The 26,976-nt window shown below is 50.4% G+C and overlaps 1 protein-coding gene and 1 pseudogene across 1 annotated transcript in view; both read left to right on the top strand.

Annotated features, from left to right (window-relative positions):
* The window catches only part of VCPKMT (valosin containing protein lysine methyltransferase), a 115,220-nt gene that overhangs the window by 79,779 nt on the left and 8,465 nt on the right, over positions 1-26,976 (top strand). The gene's annotated exons all lie outside the window — the stretch shown is intronic.
* On the top strand, positions 24,796-26,853 carry LOC118547257 (zinc finger FYVE domain-containing protein 1 pseudogene; annotated as a pseudogene).

Below are 26,976 nucleotides of genomic sequence, written 5' to 3'. Positions count from 1 at the left end.
AGGGTCACACTAGATACGGTTGCAAGTGAGAGCAGAGAGTTCTGAATGACACTTACCCATGAGAGCCAGGGTGAGAATTAGCCCTTTAATGGCTGCCATTATCTAGAGCCTTCCGTGTGCCATGAGCCGTGACTGCTTATCTCACCAAATTCTAAGAACCTGGATAGGTCTTATCTCCCATTTTACAGATGGAAAAACAGATTCAGGGGCACCTGGGTGGCTCAGTCATTAAGCGTCTGCCTTCAGCTCAGGTCATGATCCCAGGGTCCTGGGATCGAGCCCTGCATTGGGCTCCCTGCTCGGCGGGAAGCCTGCTTCTCCCTCTCCCTCTGCCTCCCCACCCCCACCAACGTGTGCTCTCTCTTTCTCTCTCTCTCTCAAATAAATAAAATCTTAAAAAAAAAAAGAAAGAAAAAACTGAGATTCAGAAAGGTTAGGCAACTTGTGTGGGATCTCTCAATTAAAAAGTAGAATTATAAGAGGCTCAGAGCATGTGAACAGTGATTATGAGAGTTTTCTTTTAAGCCTTTTTTGTGTTGTTGACATTGAGCTATTTTTTTTTTTTGACATTGAGCTATTTCTGTTTGTCTTTTATTGTTTGGTTGATTAAATCTTTTCTTCTCTCTCTCTTTTTTTTTTTTTAAGAAGAGACCATGGGCCAGAATACCCTTCCCAGAGGCTATTTCATGTCTAGACATATTAAGGGGGCAGGAAGATAGGCAGGGGCTGTAGCCATTGCTGACCCGGGATGCTCCTGAGTTAGTCACACCTCATCGCGATCTGCCTGGGCTTCTTTCGCTGGGGTTCTGCTCCTTCCCCAGTAAATGTGGACCAGTGGGGCTGTCAGTCACCATACCCACCCCCTGCACCCACTGGATCCGAGCCCCCATTGGTCTCCCATTCACCCCGACAGCCAGTGATTGTCCCTGTCCTCTGTGTCGCCTGTGAGGTCATGCCCTGTTTTGGTCCAGGGTTTGCTCCCTGAGAGTTAGGCCATGCAAACCTGCACAACCACAGCGTGGGGGTGCAACCATCACATGGGGGTATAAATGGAGCCAGACTGCCAAGATTCAAATTCCAGTTCTGCCAAGTAATAGCTCCGTGGCCTTGGGAAGGCCACTTATCTGTGTCTCGGATTCTTCATTTGTAATGGAGATGATAATTGGACTAACTCGTAGGCTTTTTTAAAAAAAAATAGGGATTAAATAAGTTAACATTTGTAACCTACCGAGAACAGTGACAAGCTACTTACATATCGGATTTAAAAAGAAACCATCCTGCCGCTCTAAGGCATATGACCCCAGTGAGGCTGGTATCCTTTCCTGGGATTGATTTTCAGAAGTGGAGAAAGGAAGCTTTTTTCTATGGGGATTTCTAAATCGGGGCTTCTAATGGCCATGAGCCTCACCACATGACCACGGTATCTCTGCTGAAAGAGAATGAGGGCAACATGCAAAGACAAGCTGAGACCAGCAGATGGGAGAGCAGGAGAGAGCATCCTGGCAAGGTTGCATGGACCTTTCCTGTGAGCCCCACACTCCCTCCCTCACCTCTGTAGCTGCCCAGGTACTCTTCCAGCCACAGGAGCCAGCCACCTCCTCTCTTCTTTTTTGTTTATTTGGGTTTATTTTCTGTCCCTCCCAATCAGAACAGTCTTGGCTCTTCTAGGTGCCTGGAATCAGGGCTTGCAAATTCAAATGCCAATAGGAACCAGTAGGTCAAATGCGGAAAAATCACTTTTGATGGCTAAGCGTGTATCGAGAAATCTGTTCTACTGTACGAAAAACAGCAGTGCAAGTGCAAGGTCAATGGCACCTGGCCCCACGTGAGGGCTGTCACGGGGATTTGGGGGTTGTGGAGAACCGTCGGACCCGCACTCTGTCTAAATAGCGCGGTTCGTTTTGCCATGAGAGTCCAGGTGAGCAGTATCTTCTGATTATTTTGTCCTCCAAAAGAAGCCATAAATCTATAACTCTTCCAATCTGTAAATTCTGGATAGGATTGAATTTCTGATGATATTGTGCGACCTATCTGCAGATGAATGTGTCTCCAGGGTTCCAGTTTTCACCCTAGCAGCTCCGGTGCTGGGGTTTCCCTCCGGGGTGGACGACCCAGGGAGTCTAAATAGAACCAGAGTCCTGGGACTCTGACCGAGGTCTTTCTGGATTCCCTTGCTCCACCCCGTATCAAAGCTGGCCTCTGTGCAAAGGGATTCCCCACTGTCTGGTGGACCAGTCCCCTCCTCACCAGTGTCCCCAAGCTTCTTTCTTTGGCTTCTTCCCTGCAGGCTGTATTTGTGTCTGTGTCTGAGGGGGAGAGGGGCGGAGTGCTGGCAGAGGAAGTCGGCAGCCCCAAGCGAACCCACAGCGCTTGGATGCGCCTGGGGTTCCCGGGCCTACAGCGGGAACGTTAATGGCCACCCAGGCAAATAACAGAGTGGGAAGCTTTTTTGGGAGTCTCTGAGGGCAGAGCTGTGGTGGCAGCTGTCCCAGTCTATGCTTCTGTCTAGCTAAATCCCCAGCCCTGTCCTAGGGAAGCCTCGGTGCCTAGAGAGGAAGGGGACCCGGCTACCTTCTCGTGGGAGCAGCAAGTAGGGATCTGGGGCTCTCCTTGGAAGGCTCTTTTCCCGTTCTCTTCTTCTGGGAAATAGGAGGAGAAGCCTCTTGTACGCTCTAGTTCTTGTTGGTGCACACGGAAACAGCCGAGAGAAAGGTCTCTGAGAAATGCTCCAGGAGTTTTGGAGATAAAGGTTGTTTCTATGTGAAAATGAAAAGAGATCCTCAGATCCCTTTCTGAATAAAATGAGATGAGAGATGAAGCAGAGGGGATCAGCAGGAAATGCCCGTTTCCCAATTTGGGGAACAGGAAGACGGAGTCCAGGGGGCTCTCTTGGGGACAGCCTGCAGGGTCTTCCCTTGAGGACCCAGTACGGCTCTGTCCCAGGCACACACATTTGGACTCGATTCACCTGAGACAGGCCAAATATCCTCAGACGGTCTTTTACCAAGCTAAAGAGTTTCTGGGGTTCTAAAGGAAATCTGCGAATGCCGAGCCCAGAAGAGGGAGCTTAAGGCTTTGTCTGGAAGCCTCTACGGTTTTGCCCTACTTTAGACTCAGCGGGTATAGTAGCACCTGGGCGGCAGGGCTGCTTCCCTGCTCCCTTTTCCCATCTTGATCTGTCTCAGGCCCTCACAGATAGCCTGACGCCAGTGCGTGCTCAACGCCGCTGAACCCAAGTGGAATAAGACACACAGGAAACGAATCTATCCATCATCTGTTCATTCAACAAGTGCTTCAGTGCCCAGGCACCATGCTATCAGAGTGGTTTTTCTTGTGGAGGGCACTCCTGGAGTGATGCCACTCAGCACAGTACTGGATTTGTGGTCCTGTTTAACGGGGACAGGACTGCCGAACGTTGGCAAACCAGAAAATTGAAGAAAAGCCCAAGGGATAAAACCTCTTGTTGCTGCTGAGGACACAGCTTCACATGGGATGCAGGCACGAGTCAGGAAAGTTAAACCCATCTCCTGCCATGATTTCAGGGTGTTTGATGGGCCAGCCAACAATCTAGAATCTCAAGTCCTTGACATTGGTTAACTCCAGCAATATTCCTCTGCTCTTTATCACAGTCATCCTTCCCCAGAGTCTCAGCCTGCTTTCTCCTTGAACTTCACCATCTTTTCCCCTAAGCACTGCCTTCTGCTCTCCCAGCTTTTTCTGCTTTTTGAGACTATACCAATCCCCATTCCTGGTCCTTTTGTTTCTCCCCCATAACTCCACCCAATATGAGTGCGAGGACAGCTGGATCATTGGGACTGTGCCCTCCAGCACGCTCAGTTCTATGCACTCCATCTCAGACCCCTACACATACCAGGGAAACCTCACTCACAGATCCCTGGTTGCCAATTTCAGCTGAGTCCTCAGATCCTTTAAGATGACTAGCGACACGTGGAAGGAGGGACCTGGATGGGGATGAAAAGATGCGAGGTGAAGTGGTGGGAGTTGGTGAGCTCAGCCGCACATGGTGGGGGGGAGGGGAGGGTGGCCAGCAATGCCAGGTGCTACAGAAGGGCCAGACAGAGTGACCACTGAGGAAAGGCTGTTGGATTAACCGTCAGGTCACTGATGACCTTTGGGGAGCTGAGAGCAGTGGAGAGCAGCTGGGAGATGAAGCAGCAGACACAAGAAGAGGCTCCTTTAAGGGAATTGGGCTGGAAAGGGAGGGTAGCACTTAACACCCTGAATGCAAGTGCAGTTGAGAGTATTAGAGACAGACGTACCTGGACTGTGTGAGCTTGGGAATGTCACTGAACAACTCGAAGTCTCCCATTTCCTCATCTCTAAATGGAGAAGACATCACCTGTTTCATCGGAGTGGTGTGAGGATTAGTCAGGGCACATAAATCTCTAGGCACCTGCCGCATAATAAGTACCCAAATCATTATCTTCCTCATAGTTGCAGGTTTGTGGGAAGAAGCCAGTAGAGAAGGGAAAATTAAAGATTCTGGAAGGGTGGTAATTGGCGGGGTGTGTCCTAGAGATGGGAGATAGGAGAGGGTGAGGGGAACCTCCTAAGGGAGGAGGGACCATTCTTCTGAGGCAAGAGGAAATGAAAGGACGGAGGAAGATGCAAATCAAACGTTGAGATGTAAGGGGCTGGACGCCGTGGAGGTCCATGTCAGAAGGTGTCTACCATGATCTGAGAATGACGTAGCCCTTCTCAACCTTCAGTTCTCCAGGCTCCCTCTGCCATCTGACCAATTAACTGTTTGAAGAAAGTCATTATGTCCATAAATTGTTTTTATAGACTGAACGTCACTGGTTTTTCATGTGGTGTGGTTTCTGCATTCATACCATCCTCCTAAGGGATCCTGCCAGGATGTTAAAGTGTTAAAATGTGGACCCAGAGCTAAGCCTAAGCATTTCAGATATGGCCCGCCCTGTGACAAGCCCAGGGGGCTCCCACCTCCCTCTCTAGACACTTGTGACTCTGCCAACACAGGAAAAGGTTGTTTGGGTTTCCAGCTGCTAATTCAGCTCTTGGTTCACACAGAGCTTGCAGTCAACAGAAATCTCTATGTCAGTTTCTCATACAAGACCATCAGAATGGGATTCCTTCATCTTCCTTTTTTAAGTCTTTTTTATTTCCTTTTAATCACAAAGTACAAAACTCTCCTTTTATTCCTTTAAGTTTTATCTTCATTTTGACCCATCCTTCTAGTCTTTCAGAGTCAGTCAGTTCCCCTGGCTCAGAGGAGGAAGTTACATTTCAGACCTGTCAGGTGACTTAGCCCCAGCTGCACAAAGAGTCTTTGTTGGTCACAGCCAGGCGCCTCTGACTACCCTGGGGACAGCCCAGGACTGCAAAGAGAGGCTCCTGGGTTTGAATGTCTGTGAGGATGTGCAGGAAGATGGGTGCTCCCCTGGGCCAAGGATGTATAAGACTTCTTTGGAGAAGTGGGCCCTACCCTGAGAACTCGAGACACAACTTTCAGAAAAGGTTCTGAGCAACATCTACTTTCAAGTCCAAAACCACTCTGGGGAAATGAAACTAATTGTACAGAAGGTCGATGCAAATACAGACCCTTCCTGATAGCAAATGGGGGTAGCTATTGGTGCTCAGTATACATTGAATGAATATAGAATGAATAAATGAGTCACCGAATGAATGTAACATAAAGGTGGATGATTTGGAAGCCCCCATTGATCTAGGCCATTGCAAGCTTGGTGCAGCGGGGAGGAGAGTGGCCCCTGAGGTAGGGATAGTGGCTGCCCAAGGCACAGGGTGTCCAGAGGACATGGGTGTCCAGAGATCAAACAGCCACCCTCAAATCTTTGATCTTCTCCCAGGTCTTCTGCCATCTTGTTTTACTCTCCCTTGGGTATTTAATCCTTCCCTCTGTCCCCTCCTCCATCATTTTTCCTGGGAGGAGCCTGTGTAAAGATGAATTCGAAACAAAACAGCGAGTTTGAAAAGACAGCTCTTTCACAGCCTCCCAGTCCCAAGAAAGATTAAATGTAAAACCAGTTCTCAGGAAGCTCCACGTGATTTAGATATCACTGCTTCCATCAGCTCAGAGTGCAAGGGAGAGGGGGAGCTGGGAAGAAACAAATGTGGTTGCTCTCACCTTGGAGAGGGGTAAACTGAGGCAGAGGCTCAGCTAGGACATGGGAGGTGACGGGAACAAACAGAAGGCTGCCAGTATTCTGCCTGCAATTCCCCAAGCCCCAGCCCAGCTGAACCACACTGACTCCTTACCATCTTCCAGGAGCAGACGTGGGGATTTGGAAACCAGCCTCTCCAAAGACACAATGACAAGTGCAGGGAACAGGACCCCCAGCTTCGCTGGATTATGTTTTGCTTTGTTTTGATAGTTCATGTGAAATAAACAGCCTTTTGAAACAATGTGTGTTAGAATTGTAAACTCCTTGGGGGCCAAGGATGGTGTCTTTTTCATCTCTGTGACCCTCCATGGCACTTAGATCAATTTCTTATACATAGTAGATGTGTAATAAATATTTCATAAAATAATAATGATAATAAGTGCTTTTCTCACCTAGAATACTCAGGCCCATATTCCACTAATAGTTACTGAGCTCCTACGAAGTGCCAACCAGCATTCTAAGAGCTTTGCTAGTGTTACGCAGTGAGTGGGGGGCTGGGGTCCTTCCCTAAAGATAGTTTGTTCCAGGGTTGTGGATGACCTGCCAATGTGGTTCTAGTTCTCAGGAGCTGCAAAAAAGCTCTGGGCTGGAACAACCTTGTACAGAATCCCACAGTTCACTTATTCATAAACGGGCCCTTCACATCAAATGGTAGTGAAATATATCAAGAAACACACCCCACTTTTATTTTTTCCCTAAGAAAGCTGCCACTGTCTAATCTCAGCTGAGACGGAGTCAGGTAGGAACAGGGCTCCTTTGCCTGCTCTCTGGCCTCCTGTGGTTCTAATGTCCTTGCTAGTCCAGGCGTCCTTGAGGAATTGAGATGGGACTGGAGGCCTAACTCCCTGCGGGCAGTGACCCCTGAATGTCAAAGACAGATAATGAGGGGGAAGCTTTCCCCAGGTGGTCCCAGGTCATTCTCTTAGCTTTTATAACAGGAGGGTGTCTGTACTGATGTGTCTGGAGTAAATTATAAATTATTCTTTTCCCGTGGCCTCATCGGCACCACCAGCTGCGGGGCTGTTTCTGTGAGGGGTTTCACTGTGGCATGTCATAGGGTGACCCATACGGTAGAGACTCCTAGCGTCCCCCAATCTCCATTTTACCATTCTTTTTTAGGAGCGGATCCCTCCAATATGGCGCTAGCATTCAGAGCAAAGGGCACCTTTCCAGCCTCCCTTTCTGGTTGCCTCTCCACACCTGCCCGATGATGGAAGTGAAAGTGGTATGGGGGATGGGAGGGGAAGCTGGAGTGGGGGAGGGAGTAGCGGAATGCAGATGCCCCTGCTGGGGACGGTGAGGAGGCAAGATAGGGAGATACTGGGTCCGGACAACTTCATGAAGCCTATGTCCAGATTTCATTCACATGAGAAAGAAACAGATTTCTATCTTGTTCAAACCATTTAGGGGTGGATGGTGGGGTTGTCAAAAGCTGAATCTCATTCTCTGGCACCTGGCTGGATAGGGCATGGGGCTGCTCGTCCCACTGATGGTTTGAAGGCTTCTGTAAGTGGAACGCTTACTCCAAGAATTATTTTCCAAGTCGTGGGCGGGGGATCCAGGTCACAGGGCTGATGCAGATCTGCTTGGGGTGGGCGTGGGGGTTCAGAATAGTCTCCGGAGGGATTCTCAAGGAAAGGGCCCTTGGGGAGAAAACCTCACTATGGTCTACAAATTCTGCAGGACCACAGCAAGTCTCTCAGCCTCCTTTCCAAGGGTGTGTTTCAAGAAGCACAGTAGAGACAGATTACATGGTTATGAGGGAGAGAGGCGAATGGTTTTAATAAGTAATGAGAAAACAGAAGGCAGCATTTTCCAGACTCAAGCCTCTCCACCCAGCTTTCTCTGTTACTCTTTCCTCCTGCCTCTCTTTTCTCTCCTTTACCTGGAGAAACATATCTTTGAAGGCTAGAAATCAGTTTACACTTTGGCCAGCTAGCAGTCAAGTCTTTTTAAATTGAAAGCAATATAAATTCTGAATCAATGGACTTAAGGAAAAATGATTTATCAGTTCATAGAGCTGGGAAGTCCAGGGGCTTCACACGCAGTGGGGTTCGGGGGCCGGAACAGGGTCATTGGGTTTATCTCTCGGCTCCTCCCACCCAAGCAGTGGCAAGATGGCCACCAGGGGCCTTAGGACCACCTTGTTCGGGCTCAGCAAGCCCTGCAGAAAGCCAGAACTTCTTTCCCAATAGTCTCAGCAAAAATCCTGAAACTGACTCTTCTTTGATGGACTTAAGCCTGGGCCTGTCTCTGAATGCACTGCTGATGGGCAGGTGGATCGATGTGGCCTGGCCAGGACTAGGTCATGTGTCCGTCCTGAGCCTGGGGGGGGGATGGAGGGGGTGCTCACCAGAACCTCCTGCACAGTGAACAAGGGAGGGCCAGCGCTCCAAGAAAAATCAGGACAGTGCAGAGCAGCCAAAACAAAGCATTTAAATCTGTTACATCCAGGGGCACCTGGCTTTCATAAATCCTGCCCGGGAGGCGAACCTGGCTTACTAATTTCAGTGTTCTTCATTAGAGAGACCAACACATGGGAGAGACCCAGGAAGGGAGACTAGAAGGGGGAGAGAAAGATGGAGCCTGTACGGGTAGGAATTCCTTGTTCTCCAAGCTGAAAGCGAGAAGGGTTAAGCAAGGGAGATGCTAAGGAAGTGGCCATTAGCTGTACTGTGGGACAGGGGCTTCAGCACTAACTACGGGCAAGCATGTCTTCTGAAATCGTAATTGCTTGTTTGAAATCACGGCTCAGTCTCCCTGGACACAAGAGCTGGATGCAGAGAGCTAGGGGAGCGGATGAGGACCCTGCACTGTGTAGGCCCAAGGGGAACCCCAGCTCCCTGCAGATCCAGCCCAGTAAGATGTGCGGGTGGATCTCACGGCACTCAGCGGGGTGAGAAGCACGCTGTCAACCCCCTTGCCCCCCGAAAAAAGGACAGGAGGCCTCAAGGAAATGCCTAGATGACCCATCTCAAGGAAGATACCAGGCCTCACAGCCAGGAGTGTCCTGTCTGTGTCTGCAAGTTGCCCTAGCTCATATTTACAGATACGAGGACCAGAAAGGCAATCTCTGGCCCCTTCCCCGCAATTATCCCCATAGACATGACTAGTGAGCTCCGTGGGCTCTTTGCACGCCCCCCATTCCCCATCACTGTCACCTTATGGAGCAGGTGTTCTTGCCTGCACTGCGGGGGAGGAAGCTGAGACATGGACCTGCAGTGTCAAGGCCTCTTCATCCCTGGGACCACCCTTCCCCAAGGGAAAATGACCAAATCTGCCATCATGTCACCGGCACTGTGTTGGTCCTTGTGGGCGAGTGGGAAACGGCCAGGGTAGCAGCACCCAGGCCTCTGCCAAGCTCTGCCGTCCAGGGAGCAGTGCTGCTGCCTCGGCTGGCTGCCCAGGGCTGGGGCAAGCCTCGGGTGCCCATGCCCAGAAAGCGCACCTCCTTTTCCCTTCCCCCAGCCATCGTGGGTGCTTGGACACCCGTGGTTAGAAACTGGGTTTCTATTTCTAATTGGGAATTTTTTCTGCACTTTGGTGCTAAGAACTGAGGATCAGGACTCTGAGTTTACAGCACGGCCTCTTCTTACACCATTTCCTAAAATCCGTGAAGATTACAGTCCTCTCCCAGAAAAATCAGGACTGGGAACTTCTCTGGTCCAACCTGGAGCAGACATGATGCGTTCTCATGGAATAAACCAAAAATAATCCTTCTTTTTAAAATTCAAGACCAGGAGTCTCTCACCATTTAAATTGTACAGACTAATAGAATCTGGGCCACAGGGTTAAACATAACAAACAACATACAGTAACAAATGTTAAAATAGTATAATGCAAAAGCATCAGAAGCAGGACCAGAAATTTGCCGAGGTCTCCATTTAATTAATCCAAGTTGAACATATGGCTTTGGTTACATGTGGTTCCAGGCCAGAGGCATGAGAGCCAGCGTTCGTGGGAGAGCCAAGAGGATAAGCTGCCGATGCGATGTGGGCCATGGAGCAAGGGGGTGCCCCTCCCCACCCCCATCCTCTCACTTCACTCCTGCACCGGCCCCAGTCCCTTAACCCTGTCCTTGCAAGACTGTGATCTTTTTCAAAGCGTGAATATTGTCTTATTCACTTTAGAATCAATGATGTGCATGTGGAGAGAATGAATGAATGCTCAAACATAAATGAATGGAAGGAGGCAGAAGGGAAGGCCAGCTCTAACCAAGTAAACTTGCTCTTTCCTAGAAAATTCTTGACGTCCCTGGGCAGAGTTGGCTGAACAAAAGGTAATAAAGACTCTTGTGCTATTATTTACATTATTAGAAAAGGTGAGAGGATGAATCAAGGTCTTTTGACTGGAAGGAGCAGAGACTGACTAGGTTCCCTCCAGCATTGTGGGGTTTATTTTAAGGCCACACACAGATAAGAAGGTAAGGGCCACTGACCGAAGGACAGGTCTAATGGCAACCCAGGACAAGCCACACGGCTCACTTCCTGGGAGGAACAGGAGCAACAGAACCTATATGGAGCCTGACAGAGCCCTAGAGGTAGGTCAGGAACCAAGAGGTCTTTTAAGATCAAACACAGCTTTCAAACACAGACACTTCAGCTCCTGGCCAGCCAAGCAGGCCTTGGCCTTCATGCTCCACCACTGCTCTTCTTGCTGCTTATTGAAGCTGCTGCTTCAGGACCCCAAATGTCTGCCTTATCTGGGTCCTTTACCACCAAGGGTTCCCTCGAGGGTTTCCCTGTCCAGTTTGGCAAGAGAGAGGACTTCATGAGTGTAGTTGGGCTGAGCCCCCCTGGCCGACCAGTCAGCAGGTGGGCTGCTGCTTGGACCAGGACCACCAGCCCAGTGTGGTGAGGTCCCAGGGCATGGCTCTGTGTGCGGGCAGAGGTTTTCTGTGGGGCTGAGAGCAGAGCAGGTGCCCTGTAGGCCAGAGCCCTCAGCCTTTGATCATAGACGTGTCGTGATTAAAATATGAGACGGGAGGGGAACAGATTACTTGGAGTTTGTACACTTTTGACAGTCCTAGTGTGTTTCTGACAATCACAGAGATTTCTTGGACTCTGCAGAGTTAGTGAGCACATATCCCAGGTCCCCCTGATGTCATGTGTCTGCTCCACTTGGGTCAGAAAATCAACAATGGGTTCGTTGAGTGTGTATTCCAGCTGATAGTGGATTGGGCAGGACTATAGAGGAAGGGGAACATGAAGCCTTGACAAGAGATGGTAAGTATGTGCCAATGATTTAATTACTCTATTAATGAGAGAATCTGCAGGGTAACAAAGCTGGTTTAAAATAGGATATGAGGGGCACCTGGGTGGCTCAGTCGTTAGGCCTTTCCTTTGGCTCGGGTTGTGATCCCAGGGTCCTGGGATGGAGCCCCGCATCGGACTCCCTGCTCAGCGGGAAGCCTGCTTCTCCCTCTCCCACTCCCCCTGCTTGTGTTCCTTCTCTCACTGTGTCTCTCTCTGTCAAATAAATAAATAAAAATCTTTAAAAAATAAAAAAAATAAAATAGGATATGAGAACAAAGATGTTGTGCACTCAAAAACCAAAAAGGAATGATGAAGGCTGCAAAGTTTGATACAAAACTGGTTAATGTCCTACAGGGCAACAAAACCATAACCTTTGGGGTTATTTTTTTCTGCCAGATAGAAATCATTTGCATCTCTACTGAACAGAAAAGTCATTTACATTTTAACAGTTTCTACACAGTGTCATCTAATTTTACAGAGTTATGCATGCCTGGACTCCAATTAATAGTAAATATTAAGTCAAAGTTACCTTCCCTTAGAGAGCCAGAAGACCCCCCAGGTGAGCTTAAGACATTGCTTTAATATTGAAAGGCCTTTCTGCTCACCCTCCCTCCCCCTGCCGCCAAGTTTTAAAAATTCTTCTTAACAGAAAAAAATCAACGACATTTTGCTTCAATGGGTGTTTAAGAAGGGGAAACAACAGTGAATGTGGGCAGCCTAACGCCCGGGGAGTCAGGGCACCGGGGTTCTCTACCTGGCTTGGCCGCTCACCAGCAGCGTGACTTCAGATCTGATCTCACTGGCCCTCAGTGTCCTCATCCATAAAATGGGGCTATTGGACTGCACACTTGGCACGACATTGGCCTAAGAGTCATTTTCCAAAATAAAAACCTGCAGCACCCCCGCCCCCGCCCCCCTTTTACCAGACGAATCCTGAGAGAGGCAGGGGAAGGGGAAACAGCACAGCAGCAGTTCGCCCGCACCTTCGGGCGGGGAGAGGGCCGTTTTGACCGCTCCCGGAAACCCGCGCAGCCGCGGGGCCGTAGCTGCAGGCGGCTGCGGACAGAACCCGGCCGGCTGCCGCCGAGCGCGGCCCCAGCCCCGGGTCGGCAGGCGGAGGTCGACGGCCCGCGGGTCCCGCCCGGCCCCGAGTGGCCCCCGCCCCCCGCGACCACCCGCCGCCTCGCGGGCGCCCGGCCAGACTCCCGCTGGGCGACGCTGTCAGTGAGCCACCCCTGCTTGGGTAAACACACACTCTGCAGTTTCGGGCAACACTTGCCGGTTGCCATGGGCGTCTTCTGTTTTGACAGAAGCGGGGGCCCCGCGAATCCCCTGCTTGGGAGCTGCCGGCTGTGGATGTCGGTGTCTCCGCGGCTTCACCCCGGAAGGATGGGGGTGGGGTGGGGGGCTGTGCCCGCCGTTCTCACGGTCTTTCTCAGGTCCCCGACCTTGGCTGAGCGCCAGGGGTTTTCACTCAGGCTTGAGCCCGGAGGCCTCCTTTTCCCGGCCAGGTGAGGTGAGAGGACTTTGGGGTAGGCCAGCGCCTTCCTCTTGGCCCCCCGAGGGCCACCTGAACACATCCTTCTGTCGTCTCCAGGGTAGGTGGAACCACCTGGTAGCCTCTGTCGGCGCCAGCTCAGACCAGGCTCACTGACGACCAGGAAGGAACCGTGCAGGCATCGCAACAAGAGGAAGCAAGGAATCTGGAGACGAAGAAGATAGCAAGGAGGTGTTGGGACCTGCAGAGAGGGTTTTAAAGAAAATGCTAAGCCCTTGTCCAACCGCTGCTCCTCAGTGGGGGAGGGGAGCGCTGTGGGTCTTTGGGGCAGGACAGTTCTTCCCGGCCTTCTGAGGACAGAAGGGGCCGCGCTGCAGGGGGGTTGGCATCCCTAGCTCCCCATCTTTGGGACAACCCTAATGCCACCACTTCTATCCAAATACTCCTGAGATAGAGGTGCCTCTTTAGGTTGGAAACCACTGCTGGATCATTTCTTAAAATATATTACAAAAAACATGAATTCGTTCCTTGAGATGTAGCCGCTGCGATATGAAGAGTTTCATGGTCAACATCATGCTGGGTTGGGGAAATGGTAGGTTAACAAGGGGGAACAGAATTTCTTTATGACAGGACTTCTCAGAACCTTTAGTATAGAAATGTGTGTTGTGAATGATCAAAATTCCCCAATCTAACTGACAATGGAATTCTTTCCCTTTGGGACTCACATTGGGGGGCCCCCCTTGGATAACCCTTGGCTGTACTGTCCCCCCAGAGCACCCCGTGGTGACTTCCGTATCTTCCGCCATGTGCAGCAGAGGGCTGAGCCCTCAGAAGGCCCCTATATTTTGACTGAAGTGAGCTCTGGCAAACCAGAATGTGTGAAGCTCCCAGGAAGGAGGCCAGAGGACCCAGAAACCACTGCGAAGATGACCTCACAAAGAAACCAGTGTGGTGGGGCTCCTGGGGCGCTCACGGGGATGCGCCCTGCTTCTGAGAGGGAGCAGGCTGACAGGCGCCTTGGGCTTGCATGGTTCGGGGAAACTAAAATAGCCCCGGTGGTTGGAAGAGAAGTATGTGTGGATGAAATTATTCAAAGGCTGACAGATGGATTCGAGGTCTCCTTCCTGCTGGCCTGGCAGCCTCTGTGTAGAAAGCCTTGCCTGGGAGATGGATCCTGGCAGCCCTGGTGAGATGCTGGAAATGTAAGCGCAGGCAGATAGAATGGCAGGGAGGCACAGTAAAGCGATAGCCACCCGGTGCTCAGGAGGGAAGCTGGAAGCCAGAACGTTCACGGAGCTGAGCTAGGAGCAGGGCCGTTCTGTTGTGCAAAACACAGAGCAGTGTGTTCAGGTCGGAAGGATCGGGTTTCTCAAAATGGAAGCCTGACCTGTGCATGCTGGAGCTTCAGGCTTTGCTCCAAGTTTGGGGGGGGCGGGGGGGGACAGGGGGACAAAACCTGTTTATTTCCCTCCAGGAGGATGCCACCCAAACACACTCATTCCCCCCAGGGCAAGGGCAAGGGGCCAGGGCCAAGGGGATCTGCCACTTCCTGTGGGAAACTGGGGGAGCTGCCCAGTGACTATCACTCCCAGCACCTCACCCACACTCTCCCTGGCTTGTAAATCAGGTTCTGCTTTCCAGGGGTGCTCTGGGCTAGTGAAACTTCTCTCTGAGCAGTTAGTTCTAAGCTGTTGGTTCTTAAAATTTTCCAGTTTCACTGGCCTGGTCGGTGACAAGATCACTTCTGCAAAGGAAGAAAAGAAAAGGAAGGCGGTCCCCACTTCCGCAGGGCTGGTGGGCTCTGTGGATCCTGCCTCAGCCTGCACGATGACCCAAAGTGGCTTTTTTTTTTTTTTTTTCCCCAGCCTGGCCAACTTTTTTGCTCACAGGTCACAGTCAAGCTTATTAAACTTGGATGACAGTAAACCAATGACTAACTGGATAATTTAAGCCACAAGTCAGGAGGCCTGGGTGGATCCCTCCTCTGGAATCTCCAGTGGCCTGTTCCATAGGCAAACACTGCTCGTTCTCCCCACAGCAGAAATGCTTCTGTGAATTTAAAACCCTCTGTGTGACCTCCACCTCTTCTTGAAATCACTTCTCCATTTATCCATTGCTTCATGCCCCCACCGCACTGTCCCTGTCCACCCCAAGGAAGGAGGAAATCTAACCACACTCCCCCACACGGCTGCGTAGACAGGAACATGACAAAAGATTTCCAACTAAAACCAAAGTTACTCAGCAGAGCTTCCTGCCTGGCTGACGTGCTGGAGGACATAAGGTACCTCCCTCCCTCAGCTCTTTCTCTTTGCAACTTCTCTGCTTCAATCACTTGAGAGCCTCCCTACTTCGCTAGGAGGGTGGAGAACTTCAAAGCAGGCAAGCCTGCACCGAAAGGACCCTGGGTTGCTTCAAAGACGGCCTTCTCCAAGTCTGAAGTTCTTAGTGAATGCCTTGCCCCCGTTTCTGGAACATGAAGCGCTACTAAAGTTCCCAATGTCCCCAAAGCATTTCTGTGCTTCTCCCTTTAACCTCGGGCCCTCGGACCTCCACAGTGATACCTCCCCTGGACAGGGGCTTACACCTCTGTAGTGTCTCTGCCCTCCACCGCCCCGCCCCCCCCCCCCCCCCCCCGCCCCCAGCTCTGGCTGTCCCTGCTTCCTTCCACCTCTCCACCACTGTATCCTCCATCCCTGGTCCTGAGCTGCAGCAGCCTCCTATCCACTAGGAGACACGGGTGGAGGAGGGGCTGCAAGTGGGGGCTGGGGTGGGCGATCTGATTTTTGTATGCTATTCCACAGTAGGGGTTTGTGGTTATTTTAATTAAAAACATATTAATGTTCCCTCCAAGTCTCTGAGGACCTTTGATTCCAAGAAAGTATAGACCATGTGTAGCCCATGGCTCCATGCTGTTTGCCTTGTGTTGGCAGGCTGACTCTTACCCCTGCTTATAAGGACCCAACAGGAGAAGAAGAGTGATTTGGATTTGTACTTGTTAGCAAGAATGTCTTTCACAAAACTATAAAACTTCTGAGGACAGGTACTTTCTGACATTGAATTTCATGGTCTTGCCTGGAAAATAGTAAGTGTTCTTAGGCAATTTGTGTTTGTTGTATTACTATCATTACCTAAAAGAAGAAATTAGAAAAGAAAGAAACAACAGAGGGGCGCCTGGGTGGCTCAGTCGGTTAAGCATCTGACTCTTGATTTCGGCTCAGGTCGTGATCTCAGGGTTGTGAGATCAAGCCCCGCGTCAGGCTCCATGCTGAGCAGGGAGTCTGCTTGAGATTCTCCCTCTCCCTCTGCTCCCCCTGCCCCGCCCGCTCGCTCTCTCTAAAATAGATAAGCAAATCTTTTTTTTTAAAAAAAAGGAAACCACAGACCCAAAATGGAGTCACTTATGTTAAGCCCAACCCAAAATTTAGCACCTAAGCTTATTGAAGTTTCAGCCTCTCCCAGGAATGGATTTTAAACCAATCAGTCTGCAATTTCCGGATCAGCACCAGTGAGGGTGTCTGCCAAGCCCCCTGCCCTTAGCCCTAAGGGAAATTGACCTTGCCTGAATCAATCCTTTCTTTTCTTTCACTAATAATTCTTTGTCCCGCCCCTTTCCTGCCTATAAAAGCCTTCCATGTCACGCAGCTCCTCAGAGCACCCTCCTATTGGTTAGACGGGATGCTGCCTGACTCACGAATTGTGGAATAAAGCCAATTAGATCTTTAAATTTCCTTAGCTGAACTTTGGTTCTTTAACAGGCTACATGCATGTTGGCAAATTGCATACATATCATCTACATCTCGAATCACCAGGAACTGATGCTACCAAAACTCGTGTCTCATTTGTTACCTTATCATCTGGGTTTAGCAGACTAACACATAGCCCAAGCCAACCAGGAGACCTGCAGACTGATGAGGAAGGCATTGGAGACCAAGAAATCTGACAGAGTTCCAAACCACAAGGCAAAGTAAAAAAGATGGGCGTCCTGTGAAGCGGGCCCCAAGCCTCAGTCCTGCCCTGGATGTCACCATCTGCCTCAGGCCTCCCTGAGGGGCCTGGAAGATGCTCAGCCGGGAGCCTCTGCTGGGGCCGGGTGTATGGCCGGCCTGGCCCCAGGGCGGCTGAGGAAGTGCTGTGGGAGAGCTGAGGGAGGCAGACGGGCCACAAGGTGCTGGTGAGCACGGCGCGCACACTCACGGGGGACCGCGGGGAGCTGGCTGAGGACAGAGGAAGCCGCAGCGTGGACCACCCCTGCTGCAGAAGTGGCTTTCTCGTCCCCCTGATCCGCCAAACGCACTCCAACTAAAAAATACCGATTGTGCCTAAGTCTGAAGGCAGGCCCTCACCTGTGTGTAGGTCCTACCAGCGTTCTTTGTTCCCGGGGAGAAACAGAAGCTACAAACATCACATTCCTTTCAGGGTCGAATTACTGCTGTTTAAAACGTCAAAGGAAAAAAAGGAAAGTCGATCCTTCTATTAACAGAGAAATTTTCAACGAGAACAGTGTGATTTCTTGCCAGTTGCTGATGGCCGGTTTTCCAGAAGAGAATGATGTGCTCATGAGGCAGTTATTAAGTGTGACGACAACCACCAATTTAATGAAGGGTCAATGGCTTGTTTGTTTATTTTTAAATATTGAAACCCTCTGGGTTATACGTGGATCACTTACTTGAAATAATACCAAGTAGTGGCATTATGGTGACAGAGACAATTCAACCACTTCCTGGCAAGTCAGGAGCATTACATTTTATGTTACTCTTCCTGAGTTTAGAAGTTACTCCAAAGTAAACTCTAAGAGAACCTTCCCTGGTGTCCCTTGAGTTTGCTGATCCCAGGAAGGGGACCGTGGATGGGATCCCCTGAGATACATTCTGAGCAATGTGGTTAAGTCCCTGTCCCCCAGGCCATCTGGTGCCAACAAGCCAGGGCACCAGGCCTCAAGGCTGTGTGTTGGTCATAATGAGCCATCTGGCTGCCTGATGGGAGGATCCCATGGGAGCAGGTGTCTGGGACATTCTGACATTACCACTGACCTTTGCCAATGAACAGGTTTGGTTTTATCCAGAATGGCTCAGCCTGGTGGTGAGAATGCATCCTCTTCATCCAGGACACTTTCAGGAACTAGGCGTAAAGTGTTCAACCTCCAAACTGAATATTTTCTTGAGCCGTGGGGCTTATGTTGCCCCTGGATTGTTCTGGGACCTTGTCCTGCCCATTTCCCTCCCTGTGTAGAAGCGGGGGCATGTCTCTACCTATCTTGTCGGCCTTGCGTGTGTCCTGACCAATCACAGGGTTTCTGGGTTTTTTGTTTGTTTTTTTACATAAATGTGCCATTTAAGTAAAAAGAGAGTGCAATATACAATGTAGCTTTAGGAAAAGTCCTTCAGCTATTCCTTGCTTCCAAACAAAATGCCACCTCCAAGATTTTCCTATATAGAAGTTCTAGGGCCACTGCTCAGCCTCTGTGACATGTTGTCACGAGTAAATTGTTTTTGATAGAGTACCAAAGTGCACAAATGATTTACCTCTAAAAACATAAGTTGATGGCTCAAGGTTGCCTGTGTCATAAGGTACTCCTCTGTTCCTTGGGTCTGAATGTTTTCTAGCGAGGGAACAGAGAGAGTGGTACAGCCTGTGTACTGTCCAGGGAGTGGGCTCTCTGTTACTGGGGCTTACTGGGAGCAAGGGCAGACGGAGGGGAAGGGCAGGTGGGGACTATAGATCCGTGGCCCTGCAGTGGGGTGTTACACTGCAGCAGACAAAGGGGATTTCTAGAACTTCAGAAAGCCAGGGCCCTCTTTCCCTCTAACAGTGGAAATTGCCAAGGAGGAGGTGGGTGTAGCTCTGAAGACTTGAGAAGCTCCTTGGGGGGGGGGGGTCCCGCTCACTTGGGAGCAGAATGGTAGAGCACACCTAGATCAGTCCCTGAGGCCAGGCTCTCTCCTCAGAGTCTCAGTCTGTGGCTAGATGGTGTGATTCGCTTGGTCTGAGGACTTTTCTAAATGAAACGTTTCAGCATGTTACAATTAGTAGAATTCAGGTAAAATGGAGATCTCTGACTTTCTTCAAGAATCAGAAGTGTCAGCGACACTAGACTGTTGTTGGTACATGGCAACAGTGTGCACGAGCAAGGGGTGGGCAGCCCCACTGGCCGAGGCGCACCCTCCCCCAACCCTCCCCCAACCCTCCCCACCAACACACCCAGGCAGCCCCCCATCCTGTTTGGGTAACTTGGAGGCATGAGGGGCCACAGCGAAGCTCCCGCCATGGACCCCCGCTCCCCTATTCTCTCTGCCACCCAGAGGGTGTCTAGACACACATTTCCTCGATCAAATTCAGGCCTGAGAGCCACGATTTATTCCTGCCTCGGCCTCCCCCCCCAACAAAAACCTCCTGCCCATTTACTAAAGCCAAAGAATGTCAGGATTAACCCATAATTGAAACTTTTGAAAGAGCTAAAGGCAGCTTTAGCTTTAGCATTCCACAGCTCCTCATGAAAACAGGGACTTTTGTAGCTTTAGGACAGCTGGGGCCACATGACTGAAGGGTGCCAGCCTCAAGGAGGCAAGGCAGGCTTGTTGGGAGGCTTCATGTGTCTTTCAATCTCAGGACAGGTGTATTCGGTGTTCGAGACTGTAGCCCAAAGGCCCCAGGCCCTCAGGAACAAGGCAAGGAATGGTCACAGTCGGGCTCAAAGCACTGCTGGCCCCTGGCAAGCCTGAGTTGCAGGTTCCAACACCTAGCTGGCCCAGAAACAGGCAGAGACCTTGAGCCCCAGCACACGCGGCCACCCTCCCCCACGCACCTCCCCGGCCAGACGCTCTGCCGTGTTGGCTGTTCCCGGGGATTTCACACTGACTTTCTCATGGGGTTTCATGGATCAGGGCTGCCATCTCTGGCCTAAACTGTGTGGAATTGTGTGGAACGTGCTCAAAGGGGCTTTGGAGTCAGACAACATTGGAGCTGGGGACACTTCAGATGGCATCGTCCTGAGTTCCCAATGGGGACTGCTCTTTAGAATCACCGAGAACACTTGCAAAAAACAGATTTCCAGGCTTCGGATCTGCCCCCACCGCCCCTCCCCTGACACGACAGTGCGCAGTCATGAGCTGTCAGGCTTGGGAAACACTGATGTCATCCAAACCCTTCACTTCCGTTTCTGATGTAAGATCTGAGGTAAAGTAACTTTTCCAAGGTCATGCAGCCGGTTTGGGAGGACTCGGGTCAGAGTACAGGTCTCTTGAATATAATCCAGGGCTTTTTCTATGATACATCACCTCCTAGATGTACCCACAAAGGGGCCACCACACTACCCCAGAGATTTTGGATGTGGAAGAGGGTAAGAAGAATAGCCTTTGTGCATGTAACCCCAGATAATTTCCCCAATATCGGCTTCCGTTGTGGTTGATAACCCAGATGCCTCAGTCTCAAGTTATTTGGGCCGGAGCTTCTGCTTCTAGCTCTATAATTACCACAGTTTCACTTGTCCTTTGAGAGGTGGGGGAAATAACTATACATGTGTACATGGACAGCTCTGTGCCTCAGTTTACCTCTATTTAAAATGGAGAGAATGACTGACCTGGCACCCTTACGTCTGCTTCTTTGGAGCTCTGCAAAACAGTTGAATGGCCACACAAAGGCATTTTGTGATCCCCACTAGGCAGAAAAAGAAGCTTTCTGTACCCACACAGAGCTATTCTTAAGGTCAAGGCTGCTCTTGCCACATTTTTAATAATTCTGATGTCAAAATACCCCGTTGTGGCTTCTCTGGCTACCCTCCATGCCCTCCAGGAAGGGCTGCCTGTCTTCTCTTGGTTTCTGGAGGGCTGGTGAAATACTTCCTGTGGGTAATCTTGAGGAGCCCCAATTTTGAAGGACTGAACAAGATAAAAAATTCAATACTACGACTAGTAGCTAGCACGGAGTTCTTTTTAAGTGCCGGGCATTCTGCCAAACATTTCACATGCATTATCTCATTTAATCCTCAACTACATCCCTAGGAATGAAGTGTGATGAGTATTCCCATTTCACAGGTGTGCAAAATGAGGTTCAGAAAGGTTAAAGAGCTTGCCCAAGATCACCTAGTTGCTGAATGAGGGAGCCGGGATTCAAACCCACATCCGACAGTCTCCAGGGGCGAAGCTCTGATAAAGGGGGCTTTATCACAGAGCACTGTCGTCATGAGGCTGACTGTTCACGTCCTGCTGCCTGGTAGTTCCCAGTGGGATGTTACAGCCTGCCGCAGCTCAGGCCAAGGACAGCCTGGGCGCTGCCACCCCAGCTGTCTGCTGGGAGGCTCACGGCTCCCGTCAGATCGGGGACTGCCTGACCCAGCCTGACCAAATTAGAGCAGGTAATGGGTGTGACATAATTTGACATGTACATTGTTAATTGAACCCCATGGGAGATGATTTTAAATAGAGACAAATACCATACTGTGAACTATTTGGGTTATGAAGCCCTTATTCTCTGACTCTTGCAGGAAAAAAAAAAAAAGAATTGTGTCATGATAAACTGAAAACACCCGAGCTGTTCCAGGGTCAGGACAGCAGCAAGCTAGATGGACGAGGAAAAATTCTTCCCAGGCGTTTCAGGGATTTATGCTCCTTTCCTAGCATTTTACCCCCCAGACACTCCCAAAGCCCACATTCGGAACCACTAAGTCTACCCATCCTCCCCCTCAGAGACTTTCTAGCCAGGGAGATCCAGAACCCTCATCGCAAAGCCAGCCCTGGTCAGACTGCAAAACAGGCATAGCGTGATGTCCCCAGAGGCACCCCCCCACTCTCTCTTTCTCAGGTTCACGAACCCCAACCCACCCAGGGGCCTTGCCAAGGGCCCTACATTGGTGCGCTTCTTCTGGGCATCACCCTATGCCCAATTGCTAGTCCCTTTCCCTTATCAGTAGAGAGACTTACCTGTCCTATTTCCCAGGACCTCATGCTTGCTTTCTGACTTTCCTAAAGAGTCTGGGTACCTACATCTGCTAGTGTTGCTGATCCTAATGGCTTAATGTGTGCTTATCCTCTCTGGTACCACCTACCGGCTAGCACCCAAGAAATACCTACTATTGAATCAATGAATGAAAGTTAAGAGTAGTAAAGGTTGTCAGGAAATCCTATGCCTTCCCTCAAACCAATAAGCCTATTAACTGGCTTCCAGGCTAGTAGAAACGTATTTGAGAGCAAGAAACCTTTGTCTTTTTATTTATTATTTATTTATTTAAAAAAAAATTTTTTTAAGTATTTTATTTATTTATTTGACAGAGAGAGAGAGATAGCGAGAGCAGGAACACAAGCAGGGGGAGTGGGAGAGGGAGAAGAAGGCTTCCCGCCGAGCAGGGAGCCCGATGCGGGGCTTGATCACAGGGCCCTGGGATCATGACCTGAGCCGAAGGCAGACACTTAACGACTGAGCCACCCAGGCGCCCCAAGAAACCTTTGCCTTTTTAAAAACTCCTTTAAATGACACTCCTTTAATAACACTTGCTGGTGAGGATGGCCAGGAGAGGTATAGGACACATGGTGGCCTCCCCACACACTTTCCCTTTTTTTTCTCCCTCCCAGTAAGGTCCCATACCTCCCCAACCATGCTGTTTGGAGGAAAAACCTTGTTACAAGTCTCTGAGTGGACCATCTGGTGGGTTCCTTTGTTGTATATATCCTAGCCACAGTGATTGGTTTGGGGACTCGGTCCAGATACAAGAAGACTTTGCCAAGAGCTTCAGGGAACTTGTGGTCATTAGGTGAGACTGATGTCTTCACTGACATCCTTATCTGAAGCCTACGTGACCTGTAGACTTCTTAATTACATGAGAGAATAAAGCCTATTTTTATTTAAGCCAAATAAATACGTAACACAATAATACATAACCCCTTCGTTACTTTTTATGACTGAACTCAGAGAGTCAGACTGTATTTTGTCATTTTAAATCACCTTTGTCTTACAGCCTACTTAACTTAAGTATACCAAAAACCAAACAAATAAAAACCCTAATTTTTCACTCTTCAAAGGCTTCTCAAGATTGCTAGGCTTGTGATGTCCCAGGTGAGTGAAGAGATAACAGTGGTTTCAACAAGATAGAAGCTTATTTCTCTCTCACGTAAAAGAAGGCTGAAGTCTGGCTGGTATGGGAGCTATAGTGTCATCAAGGTTCCAGGTTCTCTCTCTCTTTTTGTTCTGCCATTCTTAGCATATGGCTTCCATCTTCACATTCACTTCATGGTCCAGTGTAGCAGCCAGAGCACCAGCCATCACACTGATCTTCCTATTCCAGGAAGGCGTGGGGGGAAGGGAGAAGGGGGAAAAAATGAGTATGTCAGTAGAGTAGCACCTCTTAAAGAATATTCACAGAAGACCCACACAACAGCTTAGACTTATGCCTCAATGGCCATCGCAGCTGTAAATGTGGCAGATGAATGTATCATTCAGCAGGGCACATTGCCCCCAAGATTAAAATCTGCATTGCGTTACTAAGGAAAAAGGTGAGAGTAGATACTGGGTTGGCAACGAGCAGTTTCTGCCCCACCTCACTGAAACAAGCCCAGCTTTTGTGTTCAATCCTGCAGCTTGGTGCCCACTCCTCCAAGGAAGCGCCCTGGTTCAAGCTGCAATAAGTCTTTCCACAGGCCCTTAACAACCCCAGCTGGTTCCCCAGCCCACCCCCACCCAGGACCCTCTGACCAGCATCTTCTGATTTATCCAGTTAAGAAGCATTCATTGAGCACCTACTGTCTACCACATTAGTCTTTCATCGGAATCTTGGCTTCAGTTGAACTCACAGCACACTTGGACTTCTCCGTTGTGCACCAGTCAGACCCCACTCACCCCTACCCTACTTCAATTCACCAGTCTTGCCCTAGAGCTATGTTCTCTCCAACACAAGCCTGCTCTCCAGTCATTGGTCTCTGACATCTTGCCAGCATTAGTGCGCTCAGTCCTGTGGCTGAGGGTGTTGTGGGCCCAGGGCAACAAGGGCTGTGGTCAGCAATAGCAGCTCAGTCCAAGCTGGGGCTCTCTGAATCCTCATGGACGACAGGGTATGATTTTGCCTGGGGACAGGTGACTGAGTGAGGCCAGGGCAATGATTTTCAGTTCTCCCAAAGCCCTCTGGTTCCATATGGTACATTTCAGGCCCCATCGACAGCATTTTGGGCCTCTGTTCACAATGAACGGCACAAACAAGGTGAAGGCAAGTAGTCATAATGAAGTGAATTATTGTCTTGCTAGACCAAAACATCTGCTCCTTCCTACCTCACCTGCACAAAAGTAGAAAAAAATCAGGAAAAAAAATCAATGTCTGATATTGCTAACAAAATGTGTTGCCTTGAGTCCTCATATAAAGAATACCTTTCAGAAGTATCTAGTTCTTTCACTTGAATTTTACCCTTTTGATTTTAATTATAAACTGAAAGCTATTGTAACTCAAAATCTTACATTCTATTATGCTTTTTCACATAGAAACATCATTAGGCAGATGTGAACAATTATCCCCCATTGGATTTTTTTTTTTTTTTTTTTTTGAGTTAAAGTCTTCAGAGGAACAGCTAAATTGTGCTTTGAATCACTGGTTTAAAACTAAACCTAGGAGTGGATCCCAGCTGACAATAAGGGAGGAGGAGCCTGGGAGGCAGTGAAGGAGGAGGGGGGCAGAGACGGGGATGAGGATGGGTCCACCGGTGCCCCGAGGAACAGCCTCTGTCCCAACGGGTGCCCCACTGCCGCCCAACCCCACCCTGCCCTCCCCAAGCTGCTCTGTGGTACCCTTGAAATATTGACTTGAAGTTGGATTATATTGAAAAGCTCCTGACCACTCTCTTTCATTAGCAAAACCTTGTGGTTGAGACCCAGCTGATAAGCCCGCCTCAGTGAACCCATCAGATCTCTCAAAGCCATAAAAGACCCTTTCAAGTTCATTTTGACCCACTATTTGCCTACCCCTTATGAAGGATGAAAGCATCAAACCAAATCAACATTGCTGCTGATACAGGAATCTTGGAGGCAGAAAATTTAAAATTTGAACATCTGTGAGTATTCTAATAGGACCACAAAGGGTTTTGTTTGTTTTGTCTTAAGGTGTTCAGAACCCTGTGGCAATTCCATTCAGCCTTCAGACCCAAAGCCTTTGTCTTCACTCCTGGGGAAAGCCCAGGCATGCTCGTATGGTGGGTGATTTTTCCTTACCGATCTGAGTATGAGTGCCCAGATTCCCCCAGCAGAGAAGGGCCTGAATTTGGGGCTGAGGTGCCAGGAAAGTTAGGCCTGCGGCGGGGCTGACCAAGCTGTCTTTGGTGTGGTGAGTGCTGCAGTCTGCAGTGTTTCCTCTGTGAGAAGGAGCATCATTGGCGGGAGAAGCCCTGGGACAATAGGACTCCAACCCGGCTGCACCCCTTAGCCGCCCCAGCAAGGGCCCCAGGGGGCATTCACCAGGGCCAGGTGCGAGGCAGAGGGCACCCAGGTGCGAGACAGAGGGCACCCAGGTATGAGGCAGAGGGCGCCAGAAGGGGCCAGACCTGTAAAATCAACTTGTGCCCGGGGTGCCAGAAAGGACTCCCCTGGGGGGTAGCAAAGGGAGACAGCCCCTTGCTGTGTACCACATCACTAAGGTCCGGGGGTTACTGAAGGAAGAAGAGCAGGATGAAACCAGGAGGAAGAAGATGACTGGGAAAGTTGTGAGTTTCCTCCAAGCGGAGAGAAAGGAAGACACATTCCAGTCGCCAATGAAGGGGACTATTAGGAAATTGGACTGCAAAGCCAGTCAGCCCAGGAAGGTGGTTTCCATTTTCGGAAATACTGCTGATGGAAAGTCTCACACCTCAACCATACTTTCTTTTATGGCCGGGAAGCCTTCAAAACCTCCCCTGCCCGGGAGCCCTGCACCGTGAGAGTATGGGCAGTGCACAACCTGGGCCACAGAGCAGGAGTAACAGATGTGGAGGGGCTCCCGGGGGCTACAGTGAGTCCCAGCCAGACAGCACAGCTGCTGCTGAAGGGCCTGGCCACCTCAGACCTCGCCATCCTTGGAACTCATGCAGATGGGCTGCATCATGACCCCTTCAAGTGCCTTGGGGACACCTCTGAAGCGTATGTGAAGCCCTCTCCCAAGGAGCTCACGGCTGCCCTGCCCGCTGTGGCCTGGATGTCCCCTGGTCCACGCCGGGCACTGCTGTTGTCATTTTCCAGGACACTGAGCACACTCATCTGCTGGGCTCTGAGCAGCCCTCGAGGTGCCAGAAAAGCTCGTCCAGGACCTGTTCTGGAAGCGGGGTGGCTTCTCTGAAGCCTTCAGTTCCATTCACTACAAGGGAACGAGGACTTACCACCTCCCACGGAATCCCCCGGGCTTCGGCAGGCTTTGCACCCGCGATCATTCTCCCCGGCACCCTGGACCCTCCTCCTGGGGCCTCAGCTGTGGGGCTGCGTGTAAGGGCTGCGTGAATCTTAGGAAAGGAGTACTTCATGAAGTCAAGGCCGCTGCAGGTACTCCCACCGGCAGGACAACTGAGTTTATACCCACAAGGCCTGTTGGGAAAAAAGCAAGGAAGCCAGCCGAGTGCCCAGGACGTTGGCTTCCACCCACTCCCACTGGATGGGTCTCAAAAAAATGTGCCTGGGGTCTGGGTATGTGATTGAATGTCCTAACTGTGATGCGGCCTATCATAGCCAGCAATCCTGGTTTGGGAACCAAGATCCTGAGGATAGCTGGGTGCAGACCGAGACTGCGCCCGCGTGGCCTGCAATGATGGATTTCTGAAGGTCAACAACAGCACTGCCTAGCGCCTCTTGCACGGGATGAACTTCACAGCTCAGTTGGTGTCTGAGCTTAGCCATGGGCCCACCGGCGCTGTGACTTTCTGGCTGATGGACCAGCTCGCCTGTGCCTTCTGGAGCTGCACCAAGTAAGCTCCATCCTTCAGAGATAGTGCCCCCTGGCACCACTGCCCGGCCCGTGGGGAGGGCTTCTGTGACGGCTGTTCATTCAAGACCCAGTCGGTGCCTGAGCAGGGGTGTGACCACCTGCTCCGAAGCCAGTGAGAAGTTACTGAGGCACAGGTGGACAGTG

This window comes from Halichoerus grypus, chromosome 8 (assembly GCF_964656455.1).
Source record: "Halichoerus grypus chromosome 8, mHalGry1.hap1.1, whole genome shotgun sequence".
Lineage (NCBI taxonomy): Eukaryota > Metazoa > Chordata > Mammalia > Carnivora > Phocidae > Halichoerus > Halichoerus grypus.
This window is presented reverse-complemented; position numbering and strand designations above follow the sequence as displayed.